At 36.1% G+C, this 14,417-nt stretch overlaps 1 long non-coding RNA gene across 2 annotated transcripts in view; it reads right to left on the minus strand.

Moving 5' to 3' along the window:
• Positions 1 to 284: 284 nt before the first annotated feature.
• LOC129526132 (uncharacterized) overlaps positions 285 to 14,417 on the minus strand; it is an 87,278-nt gene continuing 73,145 nt past the window's right edge. For both annotated transcript variants that reach the window (XR_008670738.2, XR_008670737.2), the window contains one exon: positions 285 to 1,676. This is a non-coding gene — a long non-coding RNA (uncharacterized lncRNA). The remainder of the gene's footprint in view (positions 1,677 to 14,417) is intronic.

The following is a 14,417-nucleotide window of genomic DNA, read 5'->3' on the forward strand; positions in this document are numbered from 1 at the left end:
AAAGACTGAATTTAAGAACCATTGAGGAGGAAAATCAGCATGGCTTAATGGAGAAAGAGACTGTGGAATGATTCATAGTTTATTTATTTCATTTAATAGCTCAGTTTAGGAGGGACACCTTCACTAAGATATAAAATGGAGGAGAATAAAACACATTTGAAAGTATAGTTTGGATGATAAATATTACAATGCATAGTAAAAGAACACTGTGTCCATCAAGACAATTAAAATATTAATTTATATGCAATTATAATTTAGGAATTCTAAAACATAAAAAATGGAGTCAATATTGTCTAGAATATTATGTATTACAGAGATAACACATTGAAATAAATTAGAATTTATTAATAATAAAAGAGGAAATAATCAGTACCTATGTATGGCATCCATGTATACATTGAATCATATTGGATACAGAGGCTAAATAGAAAAATTATAAAAATAGCACAATTCATACAAAAATACATGAAATGTATAGAGAGATACACAATACACACTCTTAACAAGAATTGATGGGTAATTTAAAGAGCTGGTTGAATAAAAAGAAGAAAATTTTAAACCAAATACTTTCAAAAATCTAATAAAAATAAAAATGGTAAACATTTGTAAAACACTTCGCTGTATCCTAAAGTCTCCCTCTAAACAAATGCACATCATCTTATATTGCAAGGCTAAAACACTGACCTTCTTATTAACAAGACCATCTTTCTAAGACAACAGCCACAATGAAACTTCACAAAGTTTTGCTAAAGGTCATCTGGAAGAAGCAGGTGGTAATACATAAAATATTTTTTCAAAAATAGATGACATGAGGTAGGATTACTTGCTCTTGTGAGTTATTTAAATACATGTACTATAACAATGTTCTTAATATATTAAATGATACTTTTCCACCCCAGGTATGAGTATGATAAAGAAGTGTAAAAACTAAAGTATTTACAAGTCTCTGTCTTTGAATCTTCAAAATCCAAAATTATCAGTAGCCAGGGGTAAAGGCTAGTATACAAAATCAATGACTGTACATCAGGTAATAATGTGTTGTTCAATTTCACCATATCATCCTTTGTGATATTTTTTAAACTATATACATCCCTTGGACTTAGCAACTGACATGGAGATGAGTAAAATAAATCCTGGTTTTACTTAAGTAAATTACTGTGGAAAAATAAGGAAATAAAATAGAGTCCAATCTGGGCAAAATTGAGGTACTGGGGGAGAAAATAATTATTGGTGTAAGTTATATGTGATATATTTTATTTATGTTTCCATGAGGATCTCTTTCCATTTCCATACCAAAGAGTCAGGCTACGGGGTCATTAAAAGCTCAACTTGTTTCTCTTCTTTCTCCATTTATGGTGGATCTGCTTCCTAGCTCATTTCCAACCTCTATGTGGAAACCGAGGCCCATGTTAGAGAGTTGGGCATCATTCATCCCTTTGCTTTGCACAACACTGTAATCTCCTTGTACCAGAACATGTGCTGAGCTTCTGCCTCCAGGGCAACTCCTATGATTGCATGTGATCTGGGATTCCCGGTGCTGGTTGGGCATAGCAGTGGCTTTTCCAAGGGTACTCCTAGGCAGAAAACTCCACAGACTTCTCAGTTCCTATCCCATCATTGAAACTTTAATTGAAAGCTTTCTCTTTATGTCTGCAGTCGCTGAGCATTTCTCATGACTAAGCACAAAGAGAAGGAGAAAAAAATTTAACTAATTTTTGTTTTGAGCGCATACGTAGTGAGCACATCAGAAAAAAGAATGTGAAAAGCAGCTGCCAGGAACATTTGTAAAAACATAGTCATGTCTTCTTCTACTTTCCCTTGACTCCCATTGAACAGCAATATCTTATTTTATTCTTCCAGAAGAAAATAAATGGTGAAATTTTTGGGAGGACAGTAACCTTTCACCTTTCATCATATCCATCACTCTTCACACTCAAAAGATGCCAATTTCTGTGGACTCAGACTGTTAGATTTTGCTCATTTTCATCACTTATTAATTCCTAGTTCTCTATATCAAGCCCTAACTATCCACCACTTAGCTTGTTGTAAAGGCCTTCTCCTTCTCCACTATTTTGCAACTGCCCTCCACAATATAGATGTGATTCTCCTAAAAGAAACACCCGAAGCACATTTGCCTTCTCAAAACCTAGTAGGACACCACCTATAAATTTAATATATAAAGTATTTTTAAAGGATATTTTAAAAGATACTCTTTAAAAATATGAATAACTATGAAGAAACATAACAAAATATCTTGAAGACCTCTATAGAAAAAAATATTTTAATAATGTAGAAAAATTAAAGAAAACCTAAATAAGTAAAAAAAAATTATTTTCAAGTAATACAAAAATCAATATTGTAAATATGGAACATGCATTTTGCAATCCATGAATTTGAAAAGAGTTATGGAACTATAAATAACTCCTACACAACCATGAGAAATGGATATTTAGGCAAGGTGTCAGAATAGGCTTGTCCTGAATGAGGATACCCAAAAACTTAACAAATACATGAAAAAGTGAACAATTGATTAGAAATTATAAAAAGCAAATTAAAATCACAGTAAGTTATATGATAATACATAAACCAGAATTATTAATATTTAAACCAACTGTTTGCAAGGATTTGCAGAAACAGAAACCCCATAAACACTGACAGCCTAACAGTGATGCTTTGAAAAAAAACAATGTAGCTTTGTCTACTAAGGTTAAACATATGTACGTATGCTACATATGTATCTATGCTACCACCTAACAATTTCACTCATGCGTTTGTGTGTATATATTAGTGCATACATGTGTGCACCAAAGACATATAAAATTAATAGCAGTCTTATTTATAGTAGCCACACATTTAAATAACTGAAATGTTTACCATTAGTGGAATGGTTGCATGTTGTTATCTTTATATAATGGAATGTTACTAAGTAGCAACGAAAATTAATGTACCACAGCTATAGACTAAAGCATAATGTTGAGTAAAAGAAGCCAGGCATAAAATAATGAACACCTTATGATTTTATTTATTTTAAGCTCAAAACCAGGCAAAACTGGATAACAGAGTTAAGAGTTGAAATAAAGAAACCTTAAGGGCAGAGGCAAAAAAGGAGTAGCAACTGGAAAAAGGCGTAAGCTTCTAAGATGTTAGCAACAGTTTATTTCTTCAACATGTTGCAGTTCCATAGTTAGTTGAATTGTGATAATGTATTGAGCATATATGTTTTGTGCATTTTCTTTAATATATGCTATATTTCAGTTAAGGTTAAAAATGTGAAAATGCAATTGAACAATAGAAAATATTTATAAATTTCCACAAATGTGAATTTGAGGATTAAGATTTATGTGTAACAAAAATATTACATGACTGCAATAATTATTCACACTTAATCTTTCTTCCTCCAATAAAATGATAATAGTAATATGAGATAACATTAGTTGAGTTATAACAACTAATGAAGTATATAACTAAGACTTCCTTAGTTATCCCCTTAAGTACTGAAGAAACTGAGACACAGTTATATTATGTAACTTTAGGTTTAAAAACCTAATTAGTAGCACAGTATTAACTCATATCTTAGCAGTGTGCCTCAAGGTTAAATCTGCTTAACCTCTATATTCTCCCTGACGTACATCTCCTAATCATCTTTCTAGAAACAGAACAGAGAAAGAATATCAAGCACATAGAGCATAAAATACCTAGGAATGCAACTTACAAGGGATGTGAAAGACCTCTTCAAGGAGAACTACAAACCACTGCTCCAGGAAATAAGAGAGGACACAAACAAATGGAAAAGCATTCTATGCTCATGGAAAGGAAGAATCAATATCGTGAAAATGGCCATACTGCCCAGACTATTTTATAAATTCAATGCTATCCCCAGCAAGCTACTATTGACTTCCTTCACTGAATTAGAAAAAAGATTAATTTAAATTTCATATGGAACCAAAAAAGAGCCCGTATAGCCAAGACAATCCTAAGCAAAGAGAACAAAGTTGGAGACATCATGCTACCTGACTTCAAACTATACTACAAGGCTACGGTAACCAAAACAGGATGGTGCTGGTACCAAAACAGACATATAGACCAATGGAAGAGAACAGAGTCCTCAAAAATAATGGCACACATCTACAACCATCTGATTTTTGACCAAAAAAAATGGGGAAATGTTACCCTATTTAATAAATGGTGTTGGGAAAACTGGCTAGCCATATGCAGAAAACTGACACTAGATCCCTTCCTTACACCTTATACAAAAATTAACACAAGATGGATTAAAGACTTAAACATAAGACCTAAAACCATAAAAACCCTAGAAGAAAACCTAGGCAATGCCATTCAGGACATAAGCATGGGCAAAGACTTCATTACTAAAACACCAAAAGCAATGGCAACAAAGGCCAAAATAGACAAATGGGATCTAATTAAATTAAAGAGCTTCTGCACAGCAAAAGAAACTATCGTCAGAGTGAACAGGTAACCTACAGAACGGGAGAAAAATTTTGCAATGTATCCATCTAGACAAAGGGCTAATATTCAGAATCTACAAAGATCTTAAACAAATTTACAAGAAAAAATCAAATGACTCCATCAAAAGTGAGCGAATGATATGAACAGATGCTTCTCAAAAGAAGACATTTCTGCGGCCAACAAATACATGAAAAAAATGTTCATCGTCACTGGTCATTAGAGAAATGCAAATCAAAACCACAGTGAGGTACCATCTCACACCAGTTAGAATGGCAATCATTAAAAAGTCAGGAAACATCAGATGCTGGAGAGGATGTGGAGAAATAGGATCACTTTTACACTGTTGGTGGAACTGTAAACTAGTTCAACCATTGTGGAAGACAGTGTGGCAATTCCTCAAGGATCTAGAACCAGAAATACCATTTGACCCAACAATCTCATTACTTGGTATATAACCAAAGGATTATAAATCATGCTACTATAAAGACACATGCACACGTATGTTTATTGCAGCACTATTCACAATAGCAAAGACTTGGAACCAACCCAAATGCCCATCATTGATAAACTGGACAAAGAAAATGTGGCACATATACACCATGGAATACTATGCAGCCATAAAAAATGATCAGTTCATGTCCTTTGCAGGGACATTGATGAAGCTGGAAACCATCATTCTCAGCAAACTAACACAGGAACAGAAAACCAAACACCAATTGTTGTCACTCATAAGTGGGAACTGAGCAATGAGAACACATGGACACAGGGAGGGGAATATCACACACCGGGGCTTGTCGGGGGCTGGAGGGCTAGGAGAGGGATAGCATTAGAAGAAATGCCTAATGTAGATGACGGGTTGATGGGTGTGGCAAACCACCATGGCATGTGTATACCCATGTAACAAACCTGCATGTTCTGCACATGTATCCCAGAACTTAGAGTATAATTTAAAAAACCTCACAGTTAAATTCTAATTCAGAGGAAAGCTGACTGGCTGGGATGAGAAGCATAAAACATGTGAAATATAATTCTGGACAAGAAAACCCATTACAACCACGAAGTTTAGTTGTCAGTAACTCAGTATTTCTATTTGGCTGGTAGGAAAAAAATGAAAAAGATCCCAGAAATGAGCAAATTGTCTGGAAAAGCACACAACTAAACAAACAGGCCCAGCAAAGTATTGTTGCTAAAGCTGGATAAGAAACAAAGCAAGAAGTATACCTAAATTTCATCCCAGCACAGGGTGTTAAGGGAACTGCCACCAATATTTCAAGAACAAGTAATTCTTATTTTTTAGAAGTATTCTGGTGTACACAAATTATTGGAAAACTTCCAAACTCATTTCATGGTCTTAGCAGATCACTTAAGACAGAAAGTGCAAAATAAAGTAAAAGATGAGATTTAACTGCAGTAAACACACACACTCACACACACACACACACACAGATTGCAATGCACTCACAGTCACACGCGAAAAAGAATATTTATAATAAGTGAAACCATAAGCAAGTTAAAATCCACATACATGCAGGCTGGGTGAAAATCTTGAGAAGACTGCAGACTCAAAAATAATATGGATTCATTATAAAGAGCAAAATAAAAACATTGCGAAGAAAAGTAAAACAATGTAAAGAAGTCAAGGAGATGCACAGGAATTTAAAAATACAAACGGGAATAATATAGGCAAAGGTGCTCAATCAGAGTATTAAGCAGAGTAATGAAAATTAAAACAATAATGATCACATCAGCAAAAATTTTAAAGACTGATAATATCCATGTTATCAAAGGTGGGGCAGTTGAAGCTCTCACAAGATGCTGAGGGAGTGTAAGTTTGTTTAGCATCCAAAGGTACTATGAAAATTTTACAAATGATAAATCCTTAGGCTCTGCATTTCCACTTTAGAAATACATCCCACGGAATTATTTCCATGTACACTAAGTTATCTAGCATGCACTAGGAAATTTTGTCATGCCGTTATTTCTAGCGTGGTATGGCATCCCACGCAGAACGTAGATTCTAAGAGTAGCACAGAAGTAAATATTGAGTAATGACATTATTTGTAAATATATAGAGAGGAAGGTTTCACTTACAGGCTTACAGTGTATCCCTTAGTCAATCCAGCATAACCCATATTTCCCTATAACTTTAAGCAGATACTTTTCTATCCAATTGATCACCAAATGACATAGTGCTCTTAGATTTGCAAGCCCTGTGATACTAAAATTTCTTATTTACAGACACTAGAATGCTACTCCCCATGGTAAGATGCTCTTATTATCAGAGAAGCTGAATCTGAGACCCAATGAGAAAATGTAAAAAAACCCATATTCGTATAAAAACATATGCATGTTATTAGATGGTAGGCAGTATTACCTGTAACACTTAAATAAACTCCTCTATTATTGATTAATCTTCTTCTGTGCTCAACTTCAATTCCATGTATAACTAAATATTAATAGTTGCAAGTTATCTAAATACAAATATGATTAAACTATGGTATATTAATATCACTAAAAATTATGAAACAGAAGTAATCCTATAGAATTATGCATACTAATAGAGAAAATGTTCCTCATCATGTCAATTAGAGAACAAAACAAATTGCAGTTCAATATATAGAGTATGACCCCATAAACAAAAACCTCAAACCCAAACTAAATAGCTAGTAGAAAAAATTAGCAAATAATCTGGAATGGTTAGCTCCCTGATGGGAATTGAAATTGGACAAGTGCTTTAAAATACACTGTCACATTTTTCCCCAACATAACTCTATACAGCACCCTTCAATATACACTGATTACTTTGGTGATCTCATCCCACCTCATTAGTTTAAATACTAAGCGTTGATATTTCTAAATTTATGATTCTAATACAGTTTTCTACCCTAAGACTGCTATATCTGTAGGCCTCTAGGTCTACATGTCTCATTGAGACCTCCTCCTTGGATGATTAATAAGCCCCTCAAACTTCATCTGTCAAAACATAAGCTCCCGCTTTTCCCTTCAGAACTTTGCCACCTGCAGTCTGCCTTATGTCAGTAAATTGCAACATTGTCTATCAATTTAAAAGGAAAAAAATTTCAGAAAGAACCTTGGTTTCTCTCCTTCACATTCTCGGTTCAGTATCCACACTTTCTATTGGTTCTAATTTTTAGCATGACTTTAAACTAAATGCAGTTGTCTTGATCTTCTTGTTCTCCCAATTGTTGTATCACTCTCTTCCTTCTCTCTCTACGTATTATAGATTTCTTTCAGCCCTGGAAATTACTTAAATTCCTAACTTTCTGACCTCTCAGCTAATTATTCTTCTAGAACATATCTTATTTTACACCAAAATGAGTTACGTTATCCACTACTGTAGAATCTGTGCTTCGTATTAAAAAAAAATTCCACTTGCGTTATTTAATATCTGCATTCCATGTTCACTATAAATCCTAACACAAGGAAGATAATGTCAGTTGTATTGATGACCATTTTGAGCATCTAGAGTCAGCTGTCAAGAAATGATTTCCAGGATGGGTGGAACAATATGGCAAAATAGAAAGCTCCACTGCTCATCTCCCCAGCAAGGTCACCAAGTTAGCAACTATTTACACAGAATGACACACCTTCATAAGAACGAAAAATCAAGTGAGCACTCACAGTAGCTGATTTTAACTTCATATTACTGAAAGAGGCAGTGAAGAAATAGAAAAAACAGTCCTGAATCACCTATGCCACCCGCCCTCCACCCCAGCAGCAGACGTGTGGTGTGAGGAGTGTCTCTGGGTGCTGAGGGAGCAGAACACAGCAATTCTGAGGCATTGAACTCAGTGCTGTCCTGTTAGAGAAGAAAGGAAAACCAGACGAAACTCAGCTGACATCCGCCCAAGGAGGGAGCATTTAAACCAGCCCTAGCCAGAGGGGAATTGCCAATCCCAGTGGTCCAAACTTGAGTGCCTGGAAAACGTCGTCACATAAGGCCAAAGTGCTTTTGTCTCTAAGTAAACTTAAAAGGCAGTCTAGGCCATAAGGACTGCAACTCATAGGCAACTCCTAGGGCTGAACTAGGTCCAGAGACAGTGGACTGAGGGGACAGGTCACAATCTGAGATACCAGTTGGGGCAACCAAAGGAGTGCTGGCGTCACCCCTCCACTAACCCCTGGCTGCCCAGCTCCAGGCTCCAAAAGAGACCCCTTCCTTCCACTTGAGGAGAGCAGAGGGAAGACTGGAGAGGACTTTGTCTTGCGTTTTGGATACTAACTCAGCCACAACAGAATAGGGCACCAGTCAGAGTCATGAGGCTTGCATTCCAGGTCCTAGTTCCCAGAGGACATTTCTAGATACACCCTGGGCCAGAAAGGAATCCACTGCCTTGAAGGGAAGGACAAAGGTGCTAAGAACATACATTGGGGAAAGGATGGTCTCTTCAATAAATAATGCTGGGAAAACTGAATATGCATATGCAAAAGAATGAAACTAGACCCCTATCTCTCACCATATATAAAAATGAATTCAAGACTTAAACCAAAGAGACCTCAAACTATGAAACTACCACAAGAAAATATTGGGGAAAATCTCCAGGATGTTAGTCTGGGCAAATATTTCTTGAGCAATACCCCACAAGCACAGGCAACCAAAGCAAAGATAGACAAATGAGATCACATCAAGTTAAAAAGCTTCTGCACAGAAAAGGATACAATCAACAAAGTGAAGAGACAACCCACAGAATGGGATAAAATATTTGCAAAAACTACCTCTCTGACAAGGGATTAATAACCAGAATATATAAGAAGCTCAACAAACTCTTAGAAAAAAAAAAAAAACCAAACTCATAATCCAATCAAAAATGGGTGAAACATTTGAACAGAATTTTTTTTGAAAAGAAGACATACAAATGGCAAACAGGCATATGAAAAGGTGCTCAACAGCACTAATCATCAGAGAAATGCAAATTAAAACTGCAATGAGATACCACCTCACCACAGTTGAAATGGTTTACATCCAAAAGACAGGCCATAACAAATGCTGGCGAGTATGTGGAGAAAAGGGAATCCTCATACATTGTTGGTGGGAATGTAAATTAGTACAACCACTATGGAGAAGAGTTGGAAGTTTCTTAAAAAATTGAAAATTGAGCTACCATATGATCCAGGAATCTCACTGCTGGGTAACTACCCAAAAGAAGGGAAATCAATGTATCAAAGAGATAGCTGCACTCCTATGTTTCTTGCAGCAGTGTTTACAATAGCTAAGATTTGAAAACAACCTAAATGTCCATCAACAGATGAGTGGATAAAGAAAATGTGGTACATATACACAGTGAAGTACTATTCAGTCATATGAATAATGAGAACCAGTCATGTGCAACAACACGATGGAACTGGAGAGCATTATGTTTAGTGAAATAAGCTAGGCGCAGAAAGACAAACATCGCATGCTCTCACTAATTTGTGGGATCTAAAAATAAAAACAATTGAACTTATGGGTGGTTGGAGGGCAGGTGGAGATGGCTAATGGGTACAAAAGATAGAAAGAATAAATAAGACCTACTATTTGATAGCACAATAGGGTGACTATAGTCTATAATAACTTAATTGTATATTTAAAAATAAATAATGTAATTGGATTGTTTGTAACTCAAAGGATAAATGATTGAGAGGATGGATACCTCATTCTCCATGATGTGCTTATTTCACATTACATGCTTGTATCAAAACATCTCATATACCCCGCAAATTTATATACCTACTATGTATTCACAAACATTTTTAAAAATTTTAAAAATTATTTCTTAAATGAATCAATAATTTCATTAATTTGTCATTAATATAAGCACTGACAAAAAGTAAATCCATGTATTCATACAGACACTCTATAAAGAAATGTTAGTTTAATGCTAGGTGCGGTGGTTCAATGTTTTTCAGTGTGAGTAAAATATTTACAAAGCTTAGATTTATATCCTGAGAAATAATGTTTCATTTTGTAAATATTAATAGGTTCTTAAAGTTTTCAGTTTTCTGTTTTATAAAATTTAGAAAATATGAAGAACCTTAGCCTATAAAAATGTATTTTTGGCCCGGCGTGGTGGCTCACGCCTGTAACCCCAGCATGTTGGGAGGCTGAGGCAGGCGGATCACAAGGTCAGGAGTTCGAGACGAGCCTGGCCAACATGGTGAAACCCTGTCTCTACTAAAAATACAAAAATTAGCCAGTCACAGTGGCGGGCACCTGTAGGGACAGCTACTCGAGAGCCTGAGGCAGGAGAATCGCTTGAACCCGGGAGGCAGAGGTTGAAGTGGGTGGAGATCATGCCACTGTTCTCCAGCCTGGGTGACAGAGCAAGACTCCAACTCAAAAATTTTTTAAAAAATTTTAAAAAGGTAGTTTACACAAACAATTATTTATGATTAAGCAAGCATTGTAAAGAAATCCCACAAACAGAGGTAGAGCAATTCATTTTTTATTTAGAGAAAACTATTTAGTCATCCTGCACTAAACAATAACAATAACCTAGGTAATTTAAATAGTTCAACTTTTTAAAACTGTGTACCTTTGAAGTGTAACTGTGAAGCAGCTCTATTATATAAGGTTAAATTATCAATCAGAGCCACTAAATAGGTGATAGCAAATTCATAGAAAACTGCTGTTTAAATTAACTAAATTGAAAAAATATATAAAAATATGCTAAGTAGAAAAAGGCTATAACAAGACTGTAAATATCTTCACTAATAAACAGACACAATATGCTAAAACCATAAGGTGAACAATGTGGCAGCCATTGAGAGTGGCAAAACTGTGTGACATGGAAAAACCTTAAAATATACACTGACTGAAGAATTCCTATTGCTTAATGACAGTTTAGCCATTGCAACATCATAGCCAAAACATTCACCCACATGTGTGTGGTGATGTGGTGTAAACAAACTTACTGCCCTGCCACCTTTATAAAAGTATAGCACATGCAACTATGTGTAGTACCTAACATTTAATAATGACAATAAGCAAGTGTTACTGGTTTATGTATTTGCTATACTTTTTTATTATTATTTTGAATATACTCCCTCTGCTTACTTAAAAATGAAAATTAACTGTAAAACAGCCTGAGGAGATCCTTCAAGGGATATTCCTGAAGAAGGCCTTATTATCATGGGATATGGCAGGTCCTTGTGCGTTATTGTCCCTAAAAACCTTCTAGTGAGACAAGATACGGAGGTGGGAGACAGTGATACTGATAATCCTGACTCTATGTATATTTAGACTAATGTGTGTGTTTGTATCTTTGTTTTTAACAAAAAATTTGAAAAGTAAAAAATGAAAATTGAAAAAATAAATTTAAAACTATAGAATAAAAATATAAAGTACTTTCATAGAGCTGCACAATGTGTTGTTTATGTTTAAAGCTATAATGTTATTACAAAGTAGTTAAAATTTGAAAATAATTTAAAAGTATATAAAGAAAAAAGTTACAGTAAGCTAAATTATTATTGAAGAAAATTTTTTATAAATGTTGTGTAGCTGAAGTGTACTGCCTTTGCAAATCTACGGTAACATATAGTAATGTCCTACCTGTGCCTTCACACTCACTCACCACACACTCACAGACACACCCAGAGCAACTTCCATTCCTACAAGCTCCACTCACGGTAAGTGTCCTATATAGGTGTTCCTTTTATCTGTAAGCCACATTTTTACCATATTTTTTGTATGGTTAGATACTTAAATACTTACCATTGTGTTACAATTGCCTATAGCATTCAGAACAAGCATGCTGTTCACATTTGTAGCCTACGACAATTGGCTATACCATATATCTTAGATGTATAGTGGTCTATATCATCTAAATTTGGCCAATCTACTCTGTGTTGTTCACACAATGGCAAAATTGCTCAACAATGCATTTCTGATAACATATCCTTTCTGTTAATTGACAGATGACTATAGATTAAAGAGAGCACACAATCTATGAATAAAATATAAATTTTAAACCAGGCAATGGCCTTCCAAAGTGCTGAGATTACAGGGATGAGCCATACAAAAATAAATAAAAGAATAAATAAAAGCAGACAAAACACATGTGTAGAAAGAGGTCACAATAGGGGCCAGGCGCAGTGGCTCACGCCTGTAATCCCAAGACTTTGGAAGGCCGAGGCGGGTGGATCACGAGGTCAGGAGATCGAGACCATCCTGGCTAATACGGTGAAGGCTCCTCTCTACTAAAAGTACAAAAAAAAAAAAAAAAAAAAAAAAAAACAAAAAACTTAGCCGGGCATGGTGGCGGGCGACTGTAGTCCCAGCTACTCAGGAGGCTGAGGCAGGAGAATGGCGTGAACCTGGGAGGTGGAACTTGCAGTGAGCCGAGATCGCACCACTGCACTCCAGCCTGGGCTACAGAGAGAGACTCCGTCTCAAAAAAAAAAAAATAAAATAAAAAGAAAGAAAAAAGAAAGAGGTCACAATAAATGCTGACAGTTATTGCTTTTAGGGGATAGGGAAATTTGGTGTTTTTATTGCATTGTTACATTTGCCTGCTCTTTTCAAATTTGTAGTAGAATTCACTGGTCTTTCCATATTCCCCACTATTCTGAAGCAGCTGGCTTGACAGAATGGCCCTTTGAAGATTCAGCTACATTGACAGCTAGGTGGAAATATCTTGCAGGATTGGGGCAATGTTCTTCCTTCAGGAGGCTGTCTATGCTCTAAATCTGTGCCCCATATAAATTGCTGTTTCTCCCACAGCCAGGATTTATTGGTCCAGGAATCAACGGAGGAGAAATAAGAATGGTACTTTTCACTATAATCCCTAATGATCCACTAGGAAAATTTTTTGCCTTCTGTCCCAGCAACTTTATGGCCTACTGGTCTAGAAGTTTTCATTCCAAAGGGAAGAAGTGCACCAAGAGAAAGAACAATGATTTCATCGAAGTGGAAATTAAGACTGTTGCTCAGTCAATTTGGATTTCTCATGACTCTGAATCAACAGGCAAATAAAGGAGCTACTATACTCGCTAGGTGATTGGTCTTGAATGTTAAGGGAAATTAGACTTCTGCAATTGAGGTAAAGAAGAATATATCTACAATACACGAGATCCCTTAGTGCCTCTGAGTACTACCATATCCTGCTGTGGTTAAAAGTTAATGAAAATCGGCCAGGCGCGGTGGTTCACGCCTGTAATCCTAGCACTTTGGGAGGCCGAGGCGGGTGGATCACAATGTCAGGAGATCGAAACCATCCTGTGAATGGTGAAACCCTATCTCTACTAAAAATACAAAAAATTAGCCTGGCGTGGTGGTAGGTGCCTGTAGTCCCAGCTACTCGAGAGGCTGAGGCAGGAGAATGGCGTGAACCCGGGAGGCGGAGCTTGCAGAGAGCTGAGACTGTGCCACTGCACTCCAGCCTGGGCGACAGAGAGAGACTCCGTCTCAAAAAAAAAAAAAAAAAAAAGTTAATGAAAATCTGGATGCAGTGGCTCACACCTGTAATCGTGGCAATTCAGGAAGCCAAAGTGGGAGGATTGCTTGAGGCCAGGAGTTCAAGAATAGCCTGGGCAACATAGCAAGACCCCACTTCTACAAAAAGTAAAAGACAAAAAATAATTAGCCTGGTGTGGTGTCATGTATCTGTAGTCTCATTTACTTGGGAGGCTGAGGTGTAAGGATTGCTTGAGCTCAGGATTTTAAGGTTACAGTGAGCTCTGATAGGGCCATGCACTCTAGCCTGGGCAAAAGAGTAAGATCCCATCAAAAAAAAAAAAAAGGCATAGACCCTTAAGAAATAAAGATTTGGATTATATGGATTATATTACTTGACAAAGAACCACAACCAGCTGAGGTGATTGCTGAAGACAAATGTAATATACAATGGATAGCAGAAGAAAGCAATTATAATTACCAGCTAAGACCACAGGTCTACTTCAGAAACAAAAACTGAAACTTTATTGTATTGTAAATATGTTTTAATTGTAACTAT

This window comes from Gorilla gorilla, chromosome 14 (assembly GCF_029281585.2).
Source record: "Gorilla gorilla gorilla isolate KB3781 chromosome 14, NHGRI_mGorGor1-v2.1_pri, whole genome shotgun sequence".
NCBI lineage: Eukaryota > Metazoa > Chordata > Mammalia > Primates > Hominidae > Gorilla > Gorilla gorilla.